This window comes from Ochotona curzoniae, unplaced genomic scaffold (assembly GCF_017591425.1).
Source record: "Ochotona curzoniae isolate NIBS_2020 unplaced genomic scaffold, NIBS_Ocur_1.0 contig_2305, whole genome shotgun sequence".
NCBI lineage: Eukaryota > Metazoa > Chordata > Mammalia > Lagomorpha > Ochotonidae > Ochotona > Ochotona curzoniae.
In genome coordinates this window covers 22,331-42,115 of record NW_024465411.1, presented here as the reverse complement: position 1 = coordinate 42,115, position 19,785 = coordinate 22,331, and positions in this window count along the sequence as shown.

The following is a 19,785-nucleotide window of genomic DNA, read 5'->3' as shown; positions in this document are numbered from 1 at the left end:
GACTCTGGGTCCTGAGAATTGCAACCTTCAGTTCAATAGCAGAGCCTCATGTCACTCTGCAAACCCCTCTATGGCAGAGCCCCAAGTGGTCAAAAGCCCCTCATATCCATGTCAGAGACCCATGAGGTCGTCATGGCCCTCAGATCTGTGGCAGAAATGCATGTGGTACTCACTGGCCTCAGACCCATAACAAAGCTCCTGTTGAGGTACACTTCCCTTTGATCCATGGCAGAAACCTCTGTGGTACTCACTGGCCTCAGACCCATGGCAAACCTCCTGTTCAGGTACACTTCCCTTTGATCCATGGCGGAGCCCCATGTGGTCTGGAAGGCCTTTGATCCATTGCAGAGACTCCCATTTGGCCCACAGAAACCTCAGATCCATGAAAGTGTCCCATGTTGTCTGCATGGTCCTCAGTTCCATGTCAGAGCCCTGTGTGAGCTACACAACTTTCAGATTCATGTCAGAGTCCCATGTGGTCTGATGACTTTCAGATCCACAAAAGAAACCCACGTGAGCTAAACAGACCTCAGATCCATGGCAGAGCCCCGTGTGGTCCTCACGGCCCTCAGATCCATGACAGACCCCCATGTGGTCCTCAGGACACTGACATACATTTCAGAGATATCTTGGTCTTCATGACCCTCAGATCCATGGCAGAGCCCCTGGTGAGCCACATTTACCTCTGATCCATAGCAGAGCCCCAGGTACAATACACAGCTCTCAGATTAATAGCAGATTCCCCTGTGGTCCAGAAGGCCTTTGCTCCAATGAGGAGACCCCCATGTGTCCCACATGCACCTCTGATCCATGGCAGGGCATCACAGGAGCCACATGCTGCTCAGATCCATGGCAGAACCCTGCATTACCCTCAAAAACTCAGACCCATGGCAGAGCCTCATGTGGCCCTCATAGCCCTCAGATACATCACAGAGCCCTGCATAAGCCTTAAGCCTCTCACACATGCCAGAAAACAAAATGAGCTACACAATCCTCAGATCCTTGTCAGAGCCCTGTATGAACCACACATCTCTCAGATCCATGGCAGAGCCATGCATGGTTCGCATGCCCTTCAGATTCATGGCAGACAACATGTGATCCCAATATCCGTCAGAGGCATCACAGAGCCTCTTGTCATACTCAAGGCACTTAGATCCCTGGCAGAGCACCAAGCGGTTTGCACTACCTTTGGATCTATGTCAAAGCCCCATGTTCTTCATGCACTCCTCAGATCCATGGGAGAACCCATGTAGCTGCACCAATCAGATACATCATAGAGCCATGGCTATGCCACACGACCCTCTGATCTATGGTAGAAACACATAATGTGCTAAAGGCACTCAGAACTCAGATCCATGGCAGAACACCATGTGGTCTATACAGCACTTATCCGTGGCAGAGCCTAATGTGGTTCTAAAGGCACTCAGATTCATGGCAGAGCCCAGCATGGGCTTCTCAACGCTCAGTTCTATGGCAGAACCCCAGCTGGTCCGCAGGTCTTAGGCTTTTGGCAAAGCCTGAACAATCTGCATGTCCCTCAAATCTGTGGCAAAGTCCTGTGTGCTCTGTAAGCAGAGCACAATGTTTTCCATATGCACCTCAGATACGTGGAAGAGACTGCATGGGCTGCATTGCCAGCGTCTGACTCCAGCTGAGCTCAGAACTCTTGAAGGATGTATGGATGAGGCACAAAGAGGAACAAAACAGGCAACCACAATTCTAGAATCATAATGCACAATGCAAGAAAGCTGTCCCTTTTATTTATACAGAAGCACTCACAAGCATTGCCACAGACTTTTGAAGTCATTGTCAAGTGGGAGTAGCAAAGAATAATTCTGCCATTTGTTTCACCTTAAAACAATAGAACTTCCTGCTACAATGCGTATTCTACAAGTCCATCTTATATCACAAAGAAAAGGAGAACCTCAACATCAAAGAAAGAATGAAAACATAAATGCAGGTCCCTTGATTACCATAAGCTCAATGGGCACAGCCAAAACAGTATGAGTAATAAAAGGCACTTTTGCACGATGTTATTATTGACATTAACCTCCAAGCTCACATTGAAAGAAAGGCCAACTCCACAGTAGCAAAGAAAGTCTGAATGGATTAGTGTTCTTTTGAAGGGTGGTCCAATGTCCAAGCAAGGGAAGGTGGAGTTGCATTCAAGTGGTTTTAGAGACATCTGCTGGGCCTTGCCATACAGCAGAAGTTCCGTGATGCCCTGCCTGCAATGGAACAATACACTTCACCTCTTAATGTGCGTGATATCAACTACACAGACTGCAGCACTGCATGATCTTTTAATCACTGGCAGAGCCTCAAGAGATCCACACAGCTAAGAACTCCTTGGTAGAGCCTCATGCGACCCACACATCCCTCAAATCGATGGCAGACACCTGTGTGATTGTCACACCAGTCAGATAAATGGTAGAGCATCACTAGGTCCACACACCCCTACATCCAGTCTGCATGGCCCTGAGTATCATGCATCACCCTTATACCCAATGGTAAGGCTGGCTGAGGTCTACAGTCTTCACATCCATGGCAGAGCCCCACATGATCCATAAGACACACAATATTGGCACAGCCCTGAATGAGCAGTGACCTTCAATGCCATGGCAGAGTCCTGAATCAGCCGTACACCTCTAGATCCTTAGCAGATCCCTGTGAGCTGCATGGCACTCAGATCCATGGCAGAGCAATATAATTCTCATTGCCCTCAGCTCCATGGCAGATCCCCACATGGTTTGCATGGCCCTCAGATCCATGACAGAGCCACGCATGACCTGCACAGCTCTCAGAACCATGACTGAGCCCCAGGTGGTCTTTGCAGGCCTTAGATACATGGCAGAGCCCCATGTGAACCATGTCACCCTCAGAATCATGGCAGAGCCCTACGTGAACCATGTCACCTTTGGAACATTGACAGAGCCCCTGTGCTCTTAATGCTGTTCAGATCCTTGGCAAATGCCCTACAATGTCTCTCTCCCTTCCAGTTTCTTTTTTTTTTAAAGATTTATTTTTATTATTTTTTTATTGGAAAGGCGGATATACAGAGAGGAGAGACAGAGAGGAAGATCTTCCGTCCGATGATTCACTCCCCAAGTGAGCGCAACAGCCGATGCTATGCTGATCCGAAGCCAGGAGCCTCTTCCGGGTCTCCCACGCAGGTGCAGGTTCCCAAAGCTTTGGGCCGTCCTTGACTGCTTTCCCAGGCCACAGGCAGGGAGCTGGAAGGGAAGCGGGGCTGCCGGGATCAGAACCGGCGCCCATATGGGATCCCGGGCATGTTAGGCGAGGACCTTAACCACTGTGCCACTGCACCGAGCCCTCCAGTTTCTTTTTGATGTGTTTTCTGAGAGGCAAGAGTTGATAACTTAAGTATTTGGATACTGTCATGCAGGAGGGAGACCAGACAGAATATCTGGATCATGACTTCAACCTGCTCTAATCAAGGCTGTTGCTGGAATACAGGAAATGAATAGAGAACCAATTTTTTTCTGAATCATTTGGAACTTAATTTTTAAAAAAATCAATTAATGCAACTTCTCATTCAATCAGCTAAAGAAAATTTACATCAACATTACAAATATAGGAAAAAGATAAACAAATCCATATCCTTTATGACAAACACTATCTGTACAATAGGAAAACACCATCTTCAACACGGTAAAGCACATCTACAAGAACCATAGGGAAACTGAGATTTAAGACTGAGAGAGCAAAAACTTCTGCTGAGACCAGGACAAATTAACGATGATCCCTTTGGCTAATCTTTATAGCACTGTCTTGAAAGTCTAAGGTAATAACAAAAGCCCCACACCCCAAAAAAGAAAATGAAGCATAAAAGGACTAGAAAAGAGGAAAAAGCTGAGAAAGATGTTTGTGCATGAAATGACTGTGATATACAGAAACTAACAAATAACTCCTGAACCTAATACAAGACTAAAAGATTACAAGATGCACATTCATACATAATATCAAACTACCCCCTCTTAGGAATAATAAAGAACATTAAGTATTACTTATATGATCACTTCAAAAGATTAATTACTAGTTATTAGAAAAGTATTTGCAACATTCGTAGGAACCATGTAACCTACATATACACCAAAAGCTAACACAATCCTGGAAGAAAATAAAATCAGTTCTACACTCCAACTTCAAATCCACAATAAATAATTACACTTACTAAAACAGTATGGTTGTACTGGATTAAAAGAAGAAGGTCAATGGGACAGAATAGAACCAGAAGGAAATCAACAGCAATAAAAACAACTAATCTACTAAAGAAGCAAGATAAAACTGAGGCAAAGAAATTCATCTCAATAAAACTACTGGAACAACTGGATATTATAAAAACACAAAAAGGATTTACAAGAAGGGGCATTTAAGTACTTCATAAAAACACAACACTGCACAAAAAATTAAAATATTTTAGAAAATAACAGTAGACAATGTACAAGAATCTACAAGAATCACAGATCCAGAGAATAACTGATTGGCTTCAATTAAATATTTTTCTACAATTAAATTAAAAAAAAAAACTTAGCTCCATGAACGATACTGTTAAAGAGAATAAGAAAACTAAAAACGAATGATTAAGATGCCATAAAATCAAATATAAAATACATAAACTCAACCACACATGAGATTAACCAAGTTTAAAAGTTCTCAAGATATTTGAAAACCCAACCATAGAAGATACATAGATAGCAAATGTAAAAGATTTGAAAAATCTTTTGAAAAAAGAAATGTAAATGAAAAGATGCTTAAAATCATACTCTCTCTTTGACTTTGCTATTAACCCTAAAATGTATTATACATGAGGACTGGCTCATGGCTAAGCTTCTACCTACAGCTGCAGCAACCCATAGAGGCACCCATTCAAATCAAGACTACTCCACTATCGATCCAGCTCCAGGCTAATAGAAAAGCAGTGGAGGATGGCACTAATTCTTGGGCTGTTATACTCTTGCGGTTAACCCAGAACATCTAGCTTCACAGATGCCCAGCTCCAGCCCTGGTAAGCATTTGGGAAATAAACCAGCAGAAGAAAGATTTCTGGTCCCTATTTTTCCTTCTCTTTAATTTAACTCTGCATTTCAAATATATAAATAAATCTTAAAAAACAAAAAAGAGACAACTATGACAGAGACAGCATTAACCAAAAAAACACAATAGCTATTAAGCCACAGAAATTATGAAAGAACCTTAAAAAACTAACATTGAAAGAAGTGAATACTATATATTGTATGAAAAAGCTATATATTATATGACCAACTTCCATGACATTCTGACAAAGAAAAAAGAACAGATGTCTGGAAAAAAATTTTAAGTCATATCAGTAGGCTAATCATTTAAAAAAAATCTTCTTTATTATTATGATTAATTTTTATTTTAATATTTGGTACAAATAATTTAAAAATGTGAACCTATGATTACAATTGAGAGGGTTGGGCTGGGCAAGAGACTGGGGAAGGTAGGTGAGGTGAACAGTTCAGTTTTCTGTCCAGTATCCTCAATGGGATAAGAGTGACCAGAGAAATGCCCCTTTTCCTTGCTCTCACACTTTGAAGCCCAATGTAAGTAAGAATGTTCTGAGGGTGTTATTTGAGTGGGTTCAACTGCTTAGACAACAGTGAACTTCCTTGTACCAGAGGTAAGAAATTCCAACGACTGATGGCTGTCTATGATTACCTTAGTATGCCAACAGACCTAGGTGGTTGTTATAGAGCCTGGCCTGGAGTGTTATTCAAACTGTTCTTTTTCACATTCTTTCAAGTATTTGAATTCTGCCAGCCTAAATGTGCTGGTTGCCTTGTCTTCATGTGCATTTGGGTTTGCTCTTCATTCTTGCAACTAAGGTGGCACAGTCCTGCAAAATGTGCTTTAGTATCAGACAACACCTCTCTCTATGATTTTTTCCCCAGGGTTAGGAATTAAGCAAAGTTGTCTAATTGGGGAGCACCTAAGAAATCGAGCCTGGTAACAGGGTGTATCGTACTTCCAGACCTTTAGACATACTGTTGGGCAGTGGTTATCAAAACAGCCTGGTACTGGCACAAAGATAGAAAGGAGGATCAATGGAGCGGAATAGCAACAACAGAAAGGAAACCCACATAGACACAGCCAATTAATCTTTAACAAAAAAACAAACAACAATCCAGGCAAATGGGAAGGTCTGTTCAATAAATGCTGTTGGGACAACTGGTCGATAACCTCTAGAAACAACAAAATAGATCCACATCTCTCACCACACACTAAGATCAAATCTAAACGGATAAAAGACCTAAACCTACATTCAGAAACCTTTAAACTTTTGGAAGAAAGTGTTGGAAACACTCTGCAAGATTTGAGTGTAGACCCTGACTTTCTAAAAAGAACTCTAAAAGCAACAACAAAATGGGACTTCATCAAACTAAGAAGCTTCTGCACAGCAAGGGAAACAATCGACAAAGTAAAAAAGCAACCCACAGAATGGGAGAAGATCTTTGCACACTACATAGGTGGCAGAGGGCTAATCTCCAGGATATACAAAGATCTCCAGAGAAATCAAAACACCAAAACAAACCATTCAAGAAACTGTCACGGGAAATGAGCAAACAATTCAAAAAGGAACAAACCCAAATAGTAAACAAACATGAAAAAATGCTCAAGTTCCCTGGCAATAAGGAAAATGCAAATTAACACATCAATGAGGTACCACCTAACGCCAGCAAGGATGGCTCACATACAAAAAACCACCAACAACACTTGCTGGCGAAGATGCGGGGAAAAGAGAACCCTACTCCACTGCTGGTGGAGCTGCAAACTTGTACAGCCTCTATGGAAATCAGTATGGAGGATACTAAATCAATTGAAAATCAGCATACCATACGACCCAGCAATAGCGCTCCTAGGAATATATCCAAAACACCTGTTTTACGAGAAACCAACATGCACCCCCATGTTTATAGCAGCACAATCAATAATTGCAAAAACCTGGAAGCAACCGAAATGCCCATCAACAGAGGACTGGATAAGAAAGCTATGGTTCATCTACTCCATGGAATACTACTCAGCTGTTAAAAAAAAAAAAAAATTGAATTGCAGTTCTTTGTGGCCAAATGGGCCCAACTGAAAATCATTATGCTAAGGGAAATGAGCCAATCCTAAAAGGTTAGATACCACGCATGTCTTAATTTAAGATGAAATGATGTCAATCTGAAAAATAGTACCTGTAAATTGTAATATTATTTCAACCTCAAACAGCCTATCTCACATGCAATAAGATATTGTGATGTAACCAATAAACTAACAATCAATGTGAATCAGATGGCTTATGATCTACATCAAAGAATTGTAAAACCTTAATGCACTTTGAAGACCCTAGGCTCTTTGGTAATGAGGCAGGAGAGCAGAGAAATCTTCCATCTTGCTAGAATGTGTGAGGAAGATGTGAAGTATAACCTATCAAGAAGATAACAGGTAACTTATAGACAACAGATTTGAATCAGCACTAGACATAGCAAAACTATAAAGTCATACAGTGGGAATCAAGAGTGATCCTAACAACCTCTTAACAGAAGGTCATGTGCACAGAGTGCGGAGGCGGGGCAGAGTGGAGCACCTGGACAGGAGGAGGCTTGTATCCCAACCCTGGAGACTCCCTGATCCTCACCAAGGACTATAAATATGAGCACCAAGGTGTATATCCCAACTGCCAAGGAAACCACAAGGAATTGGAATGCCTTTGGAGCCCGAGAACTCTGAGGTCATCCACCCCTTTCGGATCCACCACATGGGATGCAAGAAGCCCAAATCCTTCCTTGCAGGATCCAAGGTCATTGGAATAACAGCCGGAAGCACTGAGCAGGCCTCAGAAAAAGAAGAACAGTAAACTTCGTTCAGGACTAATGAGAGGAGCTTTCTCTGGTCCTTATTTAGTTCTAACTTTGGATCCCCACCTTCTCTAGCAATGACCATCAGGGTTACCCCAAAGCCAACCCCTCCCAAAGAATTAATTAGATAAACAGAGAACAACAAGGAAAGCTTAGAACCAAACAGGAAATGGTTAGCCTGGACTCACATATACCTTACTATGTAGGACACAAAGATTCAAAGGTATTGACGATTTCTCTGCACACCCTTCCTAAAACTGTTCTGAACCTCAACTGTTGACATATGCCTGGTTGCACTTATAAGCCAAAATCTGCCAAGTTCAGCAAAATTATGCTTCAACACTATAAACTACTAAACAAAAATGAAAATAGACACAAGACAGCTGAATAGTATCCTATAGCCATTTTAAGGTGCATAGCAGCCGGTTCTGTGTATAAATTAAAATTGAAATGTCAATGAAGTAGTCACAGGATGTGGTTAAGAACTTGCATTTTCGAGGGTTTTAAGATGGCCGCACATCTATCACCATACACCAAGATCCAATCTACATGGATAAAAGACCTAAACCTACATCCAGAAACCTTCAGACTCTTGCAAGAAAATGTAGGAAATACCCTGCAAGACCTAGGAGTAGGTCCCGACTTTCTAAGAAGGACACCAAAAGCAATAGCAGTTGAGAACAGAATAAACAAATGGGACCTCATCAAACCAAGAAGCTTCTGTACAGCAAGGGAAACAATCAACAAAGTAAAAAAGCAACCCACAGAGTGGGAGAAGATCTTTGCACACTACATAGGCGATAGTGGGCTAATTTCCAGGATATACAAAGAACTTCAAAACAACCAAAAAACCAAAACAAACAAGCCACTCAAGAAATGGGCATGGGAAATGGGCAAACATTTCACAAAGGAACAAGTCCAAATGGCAAACAAACATATGAAAAAATGTTCCAGCTCCCTGGCAATAAGGGAAATCCAAATTAAAACATCGATGAGGTACCACCTAACACCAGTAAGATTGGTCCACATAAACAAGAACACCAACGACGCCTGCTGGCGAGGATGCGGGGAAAAGGGAACCCTACTCCACTGCTGGTGGAGCTGCAAATTGGTACAGCCTTTATGGAAATCAGTCTGGAGAACACTCAAACAACTCAAAATCTGCATACCATATGACCCAGCAATTGCACTCCTAGGAATATATCCAAAACACCTGTTTTACGACAAACCAACATGCATCCCTATGTTCATTGCAGCACAATCAGTAATTGCAAAAACATGGAAGCAACCAAAATGCCCATCAGCAGAAGATTGGATAAGAAAGCTTTGGTTCATCTACTCCATGGAATACTACTCAGCTATTAAAAAAAATTAAAATGCAGCTCTTTTTGGCTAAATGGGCCCAACTGGAAACTATAATGCTAAGGGAAATGAGCGAATCCCAAAAGATTAGATACCACATGTTTGCCTTGATTTAACCTGTAATTTTTTGTTTGGTTGTTTGTTATTTTTTGAACCTGTCATTGATACTGTCTCAACCCAGATGTTTCGAAGAATGGAACTTGCATTATTTTTAACATATTGTTTACCCAATACTATGTCAATTAATCCCATAATGTTGTATATTGATACTGAGGCCTTGTTGGGGCTTTTAACTGACCGGATCTTTACTCTGTTAGACCTATCTTCAGACCATAGAAGGTCTCCCCAAGAGGCCACTGAACTTATCTGGACAATAAGACGCTGAACTTTATGCTAGGCATGTGTTTGCAAGGAACGAATCTCAACTGAACTTGAACTGTGGTTATGCAGCAAGGTGGAGGAATCCACCATGGGGGGAGGGGTATGGGAGGGGTGGGGGAATCCCCAGCGCCTATAAAACTGTACCACATAGTACAATGTAAGCAACAATTAAAAAAAAAAAAAAGAACTTGCATTTTCTAACATATCAGTCACTAAATACCAAGCCAATTATCTCCATAATGTTGTAAACTGTTGTTGATGTTATGTTGTGGCTTTTAATTGATCGGGGTGATATCCTACCATCTCTGCTTTTAGACCAGAGATGGTCTCCTCAAGAAACTGGTAAATTGATCTGGACCATAAGATGCTGGACACTATGCAAAGCACATGCTTGCATTGAAAGAAGTATGACTGGATTTGAACTGTAATACTGCATCAAGGTGGAGGAATCCACTATGGGAGTATGGGAAGGGGCTGGGGCAATCCCAAAGCCCATAATACTATGTCATAAAATGAAATGTAATTTAAAAAAAAGAAGAAGAAGAAAGAAAGAAAGAAATTGAACCTGGGAGATCTTTACATACCGGGGAGCTAGCTGGTACAGGGTTAGGCTCAGTCTACATCCTCTACATCAGCCAATGCATGTACCACTGGGTACAGCTGCCTGGTCATTCAACCTGTCAGCCCCGACTCTCAGCAAACTGGTGGATACAGCCACCTAACCCAACCCAGCCTGTCCCCAACCCAGTTCACATGTGTACTGGTGTGTGCTACAGCCTAGTCACTAAACGCTAAAGAATCCTTACCTGGCCTAGCCCCAACCAGGGCCTTCTCTCAAGCCAGCAGGTGTCATGCTTTATACAACACCACCAACACGAGACCAGAAACCTGAGGCAGGGTCTTAGAGGTCCCCACTGATAATCTCAACAGCCAAAGGCAGAACACCATGGTCCTAGACAGGATTAACTAATGGCATGTGACCATTGGCACAGGTCAGGAATGAACAGGCTTGGGACCTCATTGGTCTTTGGTAGATCACACCAATAGCATATCTCCTTGATGGCTGTGGCATGGCAGACCAGGAACCTATCACCAAGTTCCTAGACAAACAGCACTGTAGCATGCCACTCTTCCCATCTAGGAGCAGAAAGCCTGGGACTGGAGGCAAGCCACTCCCATGGCATGTCACTGTGCCAATTTTGAAGTGTTAGGCCAGGAACCTGATGCCAGGATCTAAGGAGACCACTTATGCAGTGTGCTACCATGCTAATCCAGGAGTGTACAAGCTGGAAACCACATGGGTCCTAGATAGAGTGTACCCAGGCAAGGGGCACACAGATTGAGGGTCTCATGAATCAGGTACCCAACGTGTGCCAGCATGATGATATGGGATCAGGAAATGCTGGAGCCTCACCAGTCCTGGGAGGTTGCTACCAAATTGTGTCATGTTGGGTCAGAGGCCAAGGGATTGCCTAGTGAAGGTCTTTGGTAGACTAGGGACATGACACCAGGTTCCTAGGCAACCTGCACCCATGAAGTACCACAGTGCTGATCTGGGAGTAGGCAAGCCCTGGATTTCACGGGTCCAAGACAAACCATATGCATGGTACACTTCCCTGCTTCACATCCTAGGGAAGAGACCATGATGAACTCAGAAGACCAGAAAATAGATTGGAAGCCTCATGGGTCCTGGACAAACTGTGTCATGACACACTCTCATGCTGATTTGGAAGAAGGATGTTCCTGAGCTTCATAGGTTCTAGGGGTGGCTCCCAAGGCATAACAAGAACGTACGCCAAGGTCCCATGGGTTCCAGTAAAGGCCTTTGGCAGGCTAGGTATCTGATGCCAGTGTCATACAAAGGCCACAAATGTCACTCCACAGTGCTGGCAGTCCAGTGTACTCCACAGTACTCACAGGTCCAAGGAAGACTGCACCTATCTCCACCACCTTGCTAGGCTAGAGGCCTGAGGCTTAGGCTGTAATGGGTTCCCACTGATGGCCTTTGGCAATCTAGGGACATGACACTGAGGTTCTAGGTGCTCAAACCCTTGTTCTGTTACTGCACTGGTCTGAGCACAACAGACAGAGCATCAACAGACTTTGATCATATAATCAAAGTTATAATTTTTATAATCTACATAGTTGATTACAGCACAAAGGATCAAAGGCTACAGGAAAGTGGGTAAGACCATTGTTTCCAGATTAATATTTCTTCTTTCTATTAGTGGGGTAAGCAGAAACATAGAGAGGGGAAGCCCCACCCAATCTCCCATCCATCCCAGGTCCCCAATGTGGCACATGCTCCGAGGGTCCTGCTCAAGCAATTTTGATGGATCAATAGTTTTAAATTGCTGCCAATCTTGCAGTTCCAAGCACAATCGCTTCAGAATCCCGGGACTGACATAGACTTTCATGGTTAGGGTTCTGAGATGAACACTTAAGTTGGAGGGATCCAAAAAGACACTTTATCCATCTGATGTGATCCTAGACCTGATTCCTGCATGTGCATTCAGTATAGGGTCCAGCACAGTCCATTGCCTCAATCAGCTTATGCACATGCTGGTCATTGCAATTGCTGGGTCAGTTCTGTTTCCAGCCCTGTCTTCCACAAACTGCTGAGTGTTGCAGTACAACCCGATCTACCCCCATTTCATGCTGGCCTTCATGCAAACTAGCAGGAGCTTCAGCCTATTCAGAGTGGCTTCCCATATCCCCCACCAGGTCTGCCCTCTATCCTGGTTCCCATGATTGCCAGTATGTACAACAGGTTGGTCCTATCTGTCCCACATCCCATTTAGCTCTCATACATGCCAATGGGCACTGAAGTCTGGTTCAACCCAACCAACACCACTACCCAGCCCAGACAGATAATGGCAGATGACTCTCTGTCAAACCAGTCCTGGTGTTCATGCTCTCCAGTGAGAATGGTAACCCAAGAGGGAGGTGCCCACTATCCCTACTGGGCCACTCCCAATTCTGGATTATGCACTCTCTAGGTGGTATTGTGGTTTGACTTGACAGAATTAGCCCCTGGTTCCAGCATCTGCCAGTTGCTGCTGTGGCAAAGCCCGAACAACCCTCACCTACTCTGACTTATGTTTACACCAGTGGGAACAGTCAACCCAGCCTAACTTTTCGCTGATCCAGTTCACATGAGGCACACAGATGTTACAGCTCTGCCTGGTCTGGTTTGCCCCCATCCCAGCTCATACTCTCCAGTGAGAGTGGTTGCCCAGTAGGGGAGCCCTTCACATTCCCGCTACCAGCTTTGCCTCCTCACTCCTCCTCTGGTTCTCACATGTGCTGGTTAGGCGCTGCAGCCCAGTCTGGCATGGCCCACCTTACTTGGCTTTTGCAAGTGGGTGCTGTAGCGTGGCCCAGCCTGGCATGGCCCACTCCCAATTCCAGTTCCTGAGGGTGGGAGTTAACGGCCTAGCTTAGCTGAGCTGGCACCCAGTTCTAGCTGAAGTGTAGGTTAGTATATGTTGCCAATTAACTTGGCTCGACCCACAGTCTATTACTGTGTTCAGATTTGCCAGCAGATGATGTGAACTAGTTTAGCCTGGTCCTCCTATACCAAATGTATGCCGGTGGGTACCATTCCCTGGCCTGGTCTGGGCTGTTCTCTATCACGGTTCTTGTGCTCATCTGCAGGAACTGTTTTCCAATAAAGGAGTTTCCGAAGCTTCTTCATTAGCTCTAATGATTCTGAGGTTCCTCTCCCAATATCTGATCTCACGCACATTAGTTTGTCCATGAGTCAGTCCTACTTAGTCTATCTCCTGTCCAGGAAGGAACAGTGACCTTCTTGACTGGCTTTCAATCCATCCTAGACCTTACTATTGGATGTTTAAGCCCAGCCAAGGCTCATCTCTAACCAGATACAGCTCACACATGGCTCAGTAGGGGCAGAGAGCTAGCCTAGCCAGTTCTACACCTACCCCTAATCCTCCAGGACACTAGTTGATGCTGGAGTTTTGTCCAGCTTGGTGCACGCAGCCCCAGTTCTCACTTATGCCGAGGGACACTTCAGCCATATCCAGACCGGAATGCAGCTTCCACTCCAGCACTCACACACACCAGTGGGAGCCCCAATCCAGCCAGGGTGTCTCCTTATCTCCCAACCAGGTCTGTTCCCAGCCATTATCATGCACATGCCAGTGGTTACTCTGACCCAGTTAGCTTAGGCCCTCACCTGCCTTGATTTTTGCCTTAGATGCTGTAGCCTGGCCTGACCCAGTCTGCCCCTCCCCCCATCCCAATTCTCACTGGTGGGTGATGGATCCTGGCCCTGCTCAGTCTATTCCCATCCCTGGTTCATGCAAACCAGTAGGTGTAAGAGCCTAGCTCGGCATGACCTGTGCTGCAGTCTGATTTTTGTTCTTGCTGGTGAGCTAAGGTTTGCTCAGCCCTGCCCGGTCCACCCTGTTCCATTACTGACCCACACATTAGCCAGGAGCTACTCTGCCCAGCTTGCCTGACCCCCAGGCCTAGACCATGTGATCAGCAATGTGAGTTGTAACTCATTAGGGGAGTTTTCCAAGTCCCTCCACTTGGCCCACTCCCAGACCCAGTTCTCATACATGCCAATGGGTATTTGGCCATTGCCTGGCTTAGTTTGCCCTTCCATCTTGGCCTTACATGAACTGATGAATGTTGCAGGCCACTGCACACCACATCCTGTTTTAGGATGCACACACAGGTGCAGCTGCCTAGACTGTTGTCAGTTCCTTTACTCATGAGTGATGGCAGGTTCCATGGTCATACCTAGCTCAACCTGTCACCAACTCATGAGCTAACCAGAGGGACCCTATCTCCACATTGTTGGGCCTATTTATCCACCCTGTCCCCCGAGAATCTACCCCCAGACCTGGTTCTTTCACAATGTGGCTGGTGTCATGACCCTTCCTAATGTGAGACCTGTCCTCTTTTGTGACATTGTCAGGTTCTGAGATCTAGCCCTTCGAGAGATGCCCACAGCAATAGCTTTTGTGTGAGCTGGCATGTGCCAGTCATCATTGTTCAGTGGTAACAAGTCCTACCCAAGATTCATATGTAAGTTGGTATGTCTGGCCCATACAGATCATACTCCAAACAGACTCTCCACTCCAAACCACCAGGTCTCAGTAACCTTGAATAAAGTTACCTTGTCTTTGAAAGTCTCTCAGGATTGATTCCTGAGCAATGTGTACAGTGCCTTCATTCATGGACATACCTAGGCAGCAATTCTACACTCGCAAGACCCCAGAGCTCACAGTTGGGTGGCCAGCAGGCAGAACCTGGTGCTAGTTGGTGCAATGGTCCTCAAAAGCCCAGGGGTTGCTCACCCTCTGACAGCAGGGCCCCAAGCATTGTGCCTGACCTAGACTGGGTATTTCTAGCAGCAACAGGGCTGCTGGAAACCCTCTGCACCTAGGCCCTGAGGTCAAATGGCCTGTCACTCAATGGTTGTGGTGTGTGGGGCTGAAGCTCGCCTTTCTTCCCAAGTAATCCCCTCCCAGAGTACTAACCAGGAAGGGGAATGGCTCTTGAACCCAAAAGCTCAAGACTCTCTCACCGTGTTGCAGCAGTCGCTGTGCCCAGAACCCCAAGCAGTGACCCTGACCTAATTTGGGTGTTCCCATCAACCACTAGGCTGCTGTTTAGCCATGCTCTACTGCTTTCCTAGGCCACAAGCAGGGTGCTAGATGGGAAGTGGAGAATCCAGGACATGAACCAACACCCATATGGGATCCCGGTGCATGCAAGGTGAGGATTTTAGCTACTAGGTTACTATGCAGGACCTCAAATGTAGAATTTTTTCAAATTAAGATTTACTTATTTGAAAGTCAGATAGACAGTGAGGAGGAGAAACAGGGAGGAAGATCTTCTAACTGTTGATTCACTTGAAGGGAGATTGAGCTGAGTCAATCTAAATTCAGGAGCCCAGAGCGTCTTCCATGTTTGCCATGCAGCTGGTGGGTCCTAAGGTCTTGGGCTGTCTTTGACTGCTTTCCTAGGCCACAAGCAGGGAGTTGGATGGAAAGTGGCAGTACTGAGATTAGAACCAGCATCCACATATGTAGAATTTTTAAATGGGTCCATTGAATCCGAATACAACTTTTCTGGGTAATGTGAACCTCTCCAATAAAATCATTAGAAGAGCAGGTCTGGCTGAATAGGTGGTGGCACTGCTAGCATGAGTGTGGGCTGGATAATGGGATTGTCATGCTGAGCTGGCTGCAACATTTACTGAAGTGTATTTGAACCGGACTGGAAACAGGACATATGCTGCACATATGGTAAGTGCACATACCAGGTTTGGGGAAACGCCTTGTAGAGTTATTTAGAAGTTATTCCTGCTAGGCTAAAGGGTCAGGTGTGTGGTGAACAGAGTTGGATTGGGCCACAGCATCCACTGATTTGCATAATACATGGGAATGGAAATGGAACTTCACTAAACTAATGGTATGCGTGTACAATGATATTAGTGAAAGACTGAGCTGATCCCAGACTTGCTAGAGTACACAAGAGTCTAGGGTCACGTCCAATGAGGCTTCTTTGAGAAACCTCCCCCTGCTTACCCAAACTACATTAATAGACTTAGAATACTAGCCATGGGGAAAATCCCAAGCTAACTGTGGAGTGTCTGTGTCAAAACTGGGCCTCCTTGGTTGCTGAAGCCAATGTGGCAGATGGTATGCCCAGATATATACGGGGAGCAATACAACCAGTTCATTGCGGCCTGAAGAAGACATCTAGTACATTGGAGGATAGAATAAATTGGATAGGTTTCCAGGCCAAGCAGTACCCTAAGAATATGCTCCACATCAGGGACTCAGGGATCAGATCTGGTGGCCATCCACCAATCCCAGGCACTGAGGTGGTTTGGTTGCTAGGAAATGTCTCCCACTTTACCCAGATACAGGAAGAAAAAGAGAGATTACAAACAATTTTATCTACTTCTCCCATTCCTTGACCCTCCCAACCCTAATCAGTGCTTCACATGGGCATGTATCCTTTATAACTATTTAAACAATATCAAAAGTAAAACAAAATTATCAAGAGTAAAATAAGGTTATTATGATAAAAGTCTTTAGAATATGTGGATGATACATTATCTCTACAAAGTCTTTTTGCTTCATTTTTTTTCTTTTAGTTTTTTTGAAGACTTATTTGTTGTAGCATTTTATTGGTTTATTTAAAATTTTTTTAAATTTTGTTGCTGCAAGTCATATTTACAGATAAAGATTTTTCATTCATTTGTTCACTCTCCAAGAACTCATAATGGCTGAAGCTGAGCTGATCTGAAGCCAGGAACCATGAGCCTCTTTCAATTCTCCCATTTGGGTGAAGGGTCTCAAGGCTTTGAACCATCCTAAAATTGCTTTCCCAGGACACAAGCAGGCAGCTAGATGGCACATGAAGCTGCTAGGACATAAACATTGCCCCAGTGCCCATGGGAGATCCCAGTGGATGCAAGGTGGGGACTTTAAATTTTTAAATGTTTTTAGATTTTTATTTTTTATTGTAAAGTCAGATATATATAGAGAGAGGAGACAGAGAGAGGAAGATCTTCTGTCTGAGAATTCACACCCTAAGTGATCGCAACAGCTGGAGCTGAGCCAATCTGAATCCAGGAGCTTCTTTTGGGTCTGCTTTGTGGGTACAGGGTCTCAAAGTCTTTGGACTATCCTCAACTGCTTTCCCAGGGCAAAAACAGGAAAATGGAGCAGCCAGGAAATGAACTGGCACCTGGAAAAATGCAAAGTGGGGTCTTTAGCTATTAGGTTTCAGCACCAGGCCCATGTCTCTCTTGTTTGTTTATTATCGATCTTCTTCCTCTCTCTCTCTCTCTTTTTTTTTTTTGTTATTTGTACCAGTGCTGTATTGATTTTGCAAATTTTTCTCAAAAGAACAGCTATTCAATTCACCAATACTACCTGTTTTTGTTTTTATTGTTTATCCTAATCTTAATTATTTCTTTCTATTAACTTGGGAGGTTTGGTTTGTTTGTGTTCTAGGTCTGTTAGATGTATTGATAGGTCATTTTTTTGATACCTTCTGATTTATTGATATGTATACTAATTGATTGTTACTTTTACACTGTGTTTATTGCATCGCATTTGTTCTGACATGTGTTGTCATCTTCATTCATTTCTATGATTTTTGAAATTTTCCTTTAGGGCTCCTGTAAGATTTGCTATTCATTCAGTAGCATTTTATTTAGTTGCCATGTGTTTACACACTTTTTATTGATTTGTTGCTTACCATCTTCATTTCCTGGTGTTCAGGAATAATAGATGGCTTCACATAAATTTGTGAAGTTGCTGAAGGGTAGAGGACAGGAGCTGAGTGCAGGCTTGGTAGGCTTGACCTGGATTGGAATGTATCCCTTGAATCAAAAGATTACCTTAAACTTATAGGGTTTCAGATATCAGGGATATCAGGCCAACGGGTGTATCCTCTCCTCCCTCAACAGCAACCTATCTCTCATCCTTTCCCTTCCTTTATGTTTTATTTTTGTCACTACCAGAGGCACCTATGGGTTTGCAATCCTCATCCCCTCACCACTATATTAAACACCATTCACTCACCTTTGTAGTAAATGCTAAAAAATGTTAATGATTTTGCTAAATAAACAAATAAAAAGTTTTAAATAACTGGCATTGAGTGTTTATACATTCACAATATACTTCATGTTGAATTGATGTCATGATCATGTAGTATCCTGCTTTATTGCTTCTAATGGTCCTGTGCTAAATTCATGTTGTCTGATCAGAGCACCTCAACCACTCACTAATCCTTTACTTTGCAAAAATGTCTTTTCATTCTTTCACTTTCAATCTATGTGTATTTTTGTTGTATGCTTCTTGTTGGTATGCTTCTTGTAGCTGAGGTGTATTTTTGTAGGCAACAAGGACCTGGAACTTGGTTTTTAATCTCTAAAGCCAGTCTAAATTTTTTTAGAAGATGTATTTATTTTTATTGGAAAGTCAGATATACAGAGAGGAGAGACAGAGAGGAAGATCTTCCATCCGATGATTCACTCCCCAAGTGAGCGCAACAGCCCGATTGCCGATCCGAAGCCAGGATCCAGGAGCCTCTTCCGGGTCTCCCACGTGGGTGCAGGATCCCAAGGCTTTGGGCCGTCCTCCACTGCTTTCCCAGGGCACAGGCAGGGAGCTGGAAGGGAAGCGGGGCTGCCGGGATAGAACCGGCACCCATAGGGGATCCCGGGCATGCAAGGCGAGGACTTTAACCACTATGGTATTGCGCAGGGCCCTTCAGTATTTATTTTAAAGGAGGAATTACACAGGGACAGATAGATATATTTCAAACACTTGCTTGTCTCCTAATGGGCTCATCCTGGCTGCATCTCTCAGGTGGTTACTCAGAAGTCCTAGCACCTGGGTTATCTTTCACTGCTTTCCAGGGGCATAATTGGGAGCTACACCACATCAGTAGCAGAACTTAAAACTAGCACTGATTTGGGATGTTAGTAGTTACTGGCTGCAATTTAATCAACTATGTAACAGGACCAGCCCTAACTATATAAACTGTAGTCAACTCTTTCCACTTTACATCTTCCTCTAACTAGCATAATATTTCCTACTTTATACATAAATTTTTAAACAGAATAAGGGGGAGGAGATATCTCACTTCCATTGGTCCAACCTCAAATGTTATGCAGCTGGCATCAGGTAAAGCTGAAGCAAGGAGATTGTTCCATGTGAGATCCCAGTTAAAGTTACAAAACTTAAATACTTGTATCATTACATGCTATCTGCCAGAGTAAGCATTAGCAGCAAGCTGGGTCAGAAATGAATAAAGGTGAATAAATCTTAAGAAAAAAAAAAAAAGGCCCAGCATGTTAGACTAGCTTTACTGTGCTGGGATCCCATATGGGCACTGCCTGTTCTAATCCCGCCAGCCCCCCTTCCCTTCCAGCTCCCTGCCTGTGGCCTGGGAAAGCAGTCGAGGATGGCCCAAAGCTTTGGGACCCTGCACCCATGTGGGAGACCCGAAGAGTCTCCTGGCTTCGGATCGGCATAGTATCGGCTGTTGCACTCACTTGGGGAGTGAATCATCGGATGGAAGATCTTCCTCTCTGTCTCTCCTCTCTGTATATCCGCCTTTCCAATAAAAAAAAATAATAATAATAATAAAAAAA